This window comes from Nematolebias whitei, chromosome 5 (genome assembly GCF_014905685.2).
Source record: "Nematolebias whitei isolate Nwh7 chromosome 5, NemWhi1, whole genome shotgun sequence".
NCBI classification, from domain to species: Eukaryota; Metazoa; Chordata; class Actinopteri; order Cyprinodontiformes; family Rivulidae; genus Nematolebias; species Nematolebias whitei.
In genome coordinates this window covers 34,926,178-34,931,983 of record NC_056502.1, presented here as the reverse complement: position 1 = coordinate 34,931,983, position 5,806 = coordinate 34,926,178, and the positions used below count along the sequence as shown (strand labels likewise).

Below are 5,806 nucleotides of genomic sequence, written 5' to 3'. Positions count from 1 at the left end.
AAAGACGTTTTAGACCCTTCCCACATTCTTGCAATATTCTAAACAATGTGTCTGAATTCTAAAAGCTCTAAAAGAGCACAGAATGTCATGATTTCAGTTCCCTCCCTCCTCTGCTCTTTGCCACCTGCAAGCGCTCTTGGCCACGCCCACTCATCCGCTCTTCACGGTAAACAGCTAATCAGCTGCAGCAGAAGTTTATCCTGCAGTATGGGCTGCACAAATGTGCAGCAGGTGCTAAATAATTTATTTTAAATAAAAATGTGTGCCGATCGTGCGGCTCATCCATCAATCAGCCAATTGTGTGTCATGTCTAATCTTATATTGAAAAATTGCGATAGAACTAGTCCCATATAAACAAATTGCGAAGAAGTAATGGACTACTGTACCTGGAGAAAACCCATGCATGCACAGAGAGAACATGCAAACTCCACCCAGAAAGGTCCCTGGACTGGGATTTGAACTGGGGCAACCTGCTCACTGAGAGGCAGCAGCTTTACCAGCTGCGCCACCGTGCTGCTGAGATTTATCCTTTTTTTTTATTTTAGCTAAAAACATAATTAGTTTGTCTTTATGCCAAGTTTGAGATGGAGTGAGATAAGGCAGCCAATTTGGGACCAGAAAGTCATAGGTTCAACTCCCTGCCATGCCCACATGTCATGGTGTCCTTGAGCAAGACATCTAATCCCTAATTGCTCCCTGGGTGCTTACATAGCTGCCCACAGCTCCACCTGCATGTATCCCAGGTGTGATGGGTTAAACTAATTTCATCATTGTATGGAAACATGCAATGATGACAACACACAACACTTTACTTTCTAAACGAAATATAGTAATTGTTCCACATAAAAAGCTTATAGATAATAGAAGCAGTATAGATGTCAGCTTGTGTATTTATTCCTTCACAAATATCAAGCAGAGTTCACAGAGACAAAATAAGCTTTTTATATTTTCTTTTTTTTTAATGTTTTGAATCTTTGATTTTTTTTTTTTGCTTGTTTATCTGTTGTAAATGGTGTATGTGTTCCATTTAGACATATATCCACATATTTTAATTATTTTTTTCAGGTTCACAGAGACTGCCTGGTCCCCATGAGGTAGTGTTCTGCAGTGAGACAGAAGAGATCCCAGGGGTGATGCTGTGGAGGTACCCTGAACCTCGTGTCCTCACCTTTGTCAGGATAATGCCTGTCCCTTTCAACACCACCGAGGACCCTGAGATCAGTACGGCCGACCTGGGAGACGTCCTGCAGGTAGAGAGAGGCACACTCAGCGTCACCTAAACAAACTGTTTCTTTTGTCTGCGCTCTTTTGCCAAACTCTGAGAAAGCAAGGCTCAATGATTTATTAAGCAGCTGCATGTTGCACGTCTCACTTCATTACATCAGTTGTGTTGGGATGTGTAGTCATCTGCTGCTTGGTAGGAGTTATGAGAAATGTAAGATGAGAAGAGAATCCACACATTGCTCTCACAGCTTCCTGCTTAACATCACCTGCACTGAAAAAGAAGTAAACAGATTTAAAGCTGGGCGCTCTGCCATTGTGAGTCCCTCGGTGGGTGTCTTGTTACTGAATGACAGAGACCCCTACATTCTCTCCAAACTTGTAATACATGGTCGGACTGCTGTGGAAGTCATCTTGCCGGCTCTGGTGTGAATAGCCAGGTGCTTTTAACCCCAGATGAGGTTATTCTTTGGCAGGTTGTTGCAGCTACCGAGCCTGCAGGGCCTCAGTGGGGGACAGAACGTCCTACTTTTCCTCCTATCAGTCATCCACTGTTTTTCTATCCCCTGCCTCCCTGTCCAGATAATCACTTTAAAGGAAAGATGAATCCCAACTTGAGTTCTTTTGCACTCTCCTCCACGGTCTTTTTTTTTTTTTTCTGGAGTAAATACATGAACGTAAGTAACATAGCAACAGACACATACTGTTTTTTTTTTTCTACCTTGTTTTAGGATAAAATAATTTGCTGAAAATATGAAAAGCATAATCCATAATTCATTCACTCATGATTGACACAAGAATGTGTCAATCAGAATATATAAAGCACTGATAATCAAACAGTGCGTTGTTGGAATAACATTATTTCTAGAAGTGTTGGACATTTAAGGAATAAAACAGTTTGAGACAAAGTAACTACAGATTGTTGGCTTATTTGTAAATTCTCATGTGTTTTGGTATTACTATTACATTTTCAGTTTATTTATAGGAATCATTGAATGACATGTTTTAGGGCTTAGAGTCAGGTTACCTTCCCTCGTCCTTTTCCTTCTTCTTTTTTTTTTTCTTCTCCATCCTCCTCAGAGTTTTCTTATCTTCACTTATTTCTCTGATTCTGTGCTGGACTCCCACAGTCCTTCCACCAGCAGCGCAGATGTTCGCTCTGTTTATGTGCACCGACCCAGTGGAGTCAGGACATTGGAAGGTGCTGCAGATGTCCAGCTTTCAAGTGAGGCCCCGCAGCTGTGATTTCTGCACTGAACAAAATGCTAAAGTCTCTGGTTGATTGTCCACATATTGAGTTTCAGTGAAAATGAAGGGAGCTGATGTGTTTGGAAGAGGGAGGGGTGGGAGACGATGTAGTGATGGACAGTTAGGATAAGGAGGGGTTGGTAAAGTGGGGAGAAGAGTTGGACAGTGACTCAGAGAGGGTCAAGAGGTGTGTGTCTCAAGTCTTACAGTGCTTACAGAAGCTGCTGCTGAGGACCGGTGAGTGTTTGTTTCCTCTTGTCTAAAAAAAAAAAAAAAAACACTTTCACATCTAAATTAAATGAGAGAAAATTGAATTTGTCTTTGTACATGTTTTTTTTGTTTGTTTGTTTTTACCAGTCACAGAATATACTCTGCAGAGAAATGTCAACACACTTTAATACACTCACAAATTAAAGAGCTAGCATTCCCTGGAAAAATGTATATTGCCCACCGCCTTTCATGCCTGAGTTTTAAACTAAAATGCTCTTTCTATCAGAATGGATGGAAGTGTGACCTTTTAGTCAAACCTTGTAAATGACATTCTGTGGGATCTCATGACATTGTGAGATCTCATAAAATGTGCACTCAAGAGTAGAGGCTGGCTGTAGGGAAATTTTGGCTTATGTCAGTACTTACCAGTGTATTGGGAGGGGAAGGTGACTGCCGGTAACCGCTATAATGGCTGAAGAATTTTGAGCTTTGTCCACCTCCAAGAAACTAAGCAAACAGTAAATGGAGCGGGGCTTGTTTATTTAGCGCACCTGTTAGCGACCATGAAGCTAACTAATCAGCATTTTTTTTTTTGTTTTGTTTTGTTCTTTTGCAGAGAAGTTAAGATTTCAGACTGCTCTAACCACTCAGCCACGGCCAACTCAAAGCTACAGTTATAACAATATTTCTGTATGATAAGGTCACTTAGCTGTGGCAGCCACCTTGAATGGAGTTAATTCACTCTCGGTGTTTATCTAGTGCTTAGGAGTTTCAATGAATCCCACCCAATTGGTAATGAGATATTTTGCTAACATGGCAGAAAAACGCATACACATGGACAAAGACGGCATTGTCCCATTGCTGTTGGTGAGAAAAAACTATTAGGAGAGATGATGCACTCGCATAATTTGTCCCAGTATTTCACAAGATGCTTGAACATTTGAGTCTCTTATCTTTATGTAGAAAACAACAATGCTGTCAGTCCAAAAAAATAATAAAATAAAATGTCTGGACTTTTATCTAGTTAAAAATGTTTTCCTTCCCATCTGGGAACTTTCTCAATTCAAAACTGAGGAGTGAGAAGCTCCAAGCTTTTAAGGTCATGGGTTGTGCAAACTAGCTTCTCGTGCAGATTAATCTCACCCCCCTGCCTACTGAATAGTTGTTGGGGGCTTTGACTTTGTAGTTATACCCATTGGTGAATAAACATGGTTTTTCACAACCTCATTTATTTTGCAGTGTACTGTCTTATGAGAAATGTGGTAAACAGAATTGGTTAATGAGATTGGCACATGGATGATGCTAAAAAGATGACACTCTGAGCATGCAACCATTATTGAAACTACTACAAGTAGAAAGTAGAAGCAGATATATAACTGGTACATGTTCATCTTTAAATCACTTCTTGGTCTGCTGCCTTCATACATCTCCTCCTTCATGTCTCTGTGTGAGTGCATCTACAGCGTGCGCTCTCAGGACATTATTACCTGCAGTGTTCCCTCAATGAGGACTGAACTAGGCAAAAGGGTCTTCTCCTACTCCGCTCCTGTTTCCTGGAATATCTTACAAAAGATTTGAAGCTCTCGACCTTCCCTCTCTAAGTGGCTTTAAGAATCTGTTGGACTCCTGGCAGGGACCAATGCAGACATGTTCCTGTTTTTAGTTTTCTACATTCACCTTAGAATCTAGCTGTTTTTTTTTTTTTTTTTTTTTACTTTTTTTAGCCATCCTATTTGTTAAAAAAAAATAAAAAATAAAAAAATTGTATGACTTTTTATAACTGTTTATTGTTGTCGCTGTTGTCCATTGTTGTCATCATTCTTTGTTGAAATCAGGTCTCTCTTGTAAATGAGTCCTCGAGGCTCAATGGGATTTACCTGTCTAAATAAAGGTTGAATGAATGAGTTGGGGCTTTAGAGAATAAAGTGTGTAATGAATTAGGAATGTTTTAAAGCACTAAGAAAATGTCCTGAACAGTTGTTCAATGTTGAGCTCCTGAGCAGCGCTGTGTTAGTCAAAGGAGGAGAAACGAGGAGGTGGCTTCCAGGCTGACTCAGCTGCATCCCTGAGAGTATACAGGCCCTGCTTTAAAACAACTTTTTAGTTATAGAGCTCAGGCATTCAGAGCAGTGAGCAAGTGGCAAAGGGCAAAATCCACCTACAAATATTAGTTATACTGAGCTGAATCCAGTCATGTATTGAGTGAGGAAAAGATGTTGGTTTGAAAATATTGGACATGTTTACTCCATTTATAAAGATGTTTTCTCCATTCTTTTCTACACATTCTCATTTTAAGCCTACATTGTTTAGGAGGGTTTTTATATCTGAGCCTCAGTTATTAAGTTTCCAGTTTTTATCGAGTTCAGCCTCAGTGAAACAATGAATTTGGATGCCCAGTTATGGAGGTACAAAAGATTCAGTGCTTTTTCATCCCTCTTAAAATCAGAAAGAGTAGTTTTGGAGCAGACAGAAATGCAGTCATAAAATTCCAACGCACTGTAGAGACTTCATTTCTTCTCCAAAAGAATTTCATTTCTTTTACATCAGAGCCGTTCAGAGGGAGAGAAAGCTGAGCAGAGAAGGAAGGCAGTCGTAATTTCTCAGGCCTCTAAAGTTACCATGTGGCCATGTGGAGATGGAGGCTGAAAGATGTTGAGAAATGAAAGGTGAGAAGGATGGGGAAAGGAAAGGAGTAGGTAGTAAAGAGAGAGTAATAGTTAACATTAAGCTGTCTGATAATTCTTGTGCATCAGTTAAACTCAAATGTTCTCCAATGCAGCTCCAGGTGAACAGAGAGCCACTGCATGTAAACAAAGCAGATCTTTTTTTTTTTTTTACTCTGTTGTCACTCTCCACCTCTTCTCTCTCAGCCTCATATAACAGATGAGCAGGATTGAGGCTGAATGGAGAAGGGGCTCACTCCGAGCCTTGCTGCTCACTCGTCCCCAGAGCCGATCATATTAACATTTTATAAAATCAAGATTTCCTGCATTTAAATAGTTGTGGTTTCCCAACTGGTTCCAGTATCTCAAAGGGGAAATTCAAACCCCCTTCCATTACTCAAAGTCAAATTGCTGCTTGAGCTGTTTTTATGTACAGTCAAAGGGGGGGGGGGGGGGGGGGGGGG

At 40.5% G+C, this 5,806-nt stretch overlaps 1 long non-coding RNA gene across 1 annotated transcript in view; it reads left to right on the top strand.

The window, feature by feature from the left end:
* Positions 1-5,806, top strand: part of LOC119409535 — a 27,700-nt gene that overhangs the window by 8,055 nt on the left and 13,839 nt on the right. Inside the window, exon 2 of the long non-coding RNA XR_005186793.1 lies at positions 1,066-1,250. This is a non-coding gene — a long non-coding RNA (uncharacterized LOC119409535). The remainder of the gene's footprint in view (positions 1-1,065; positions 1,251-5,806) is intronic.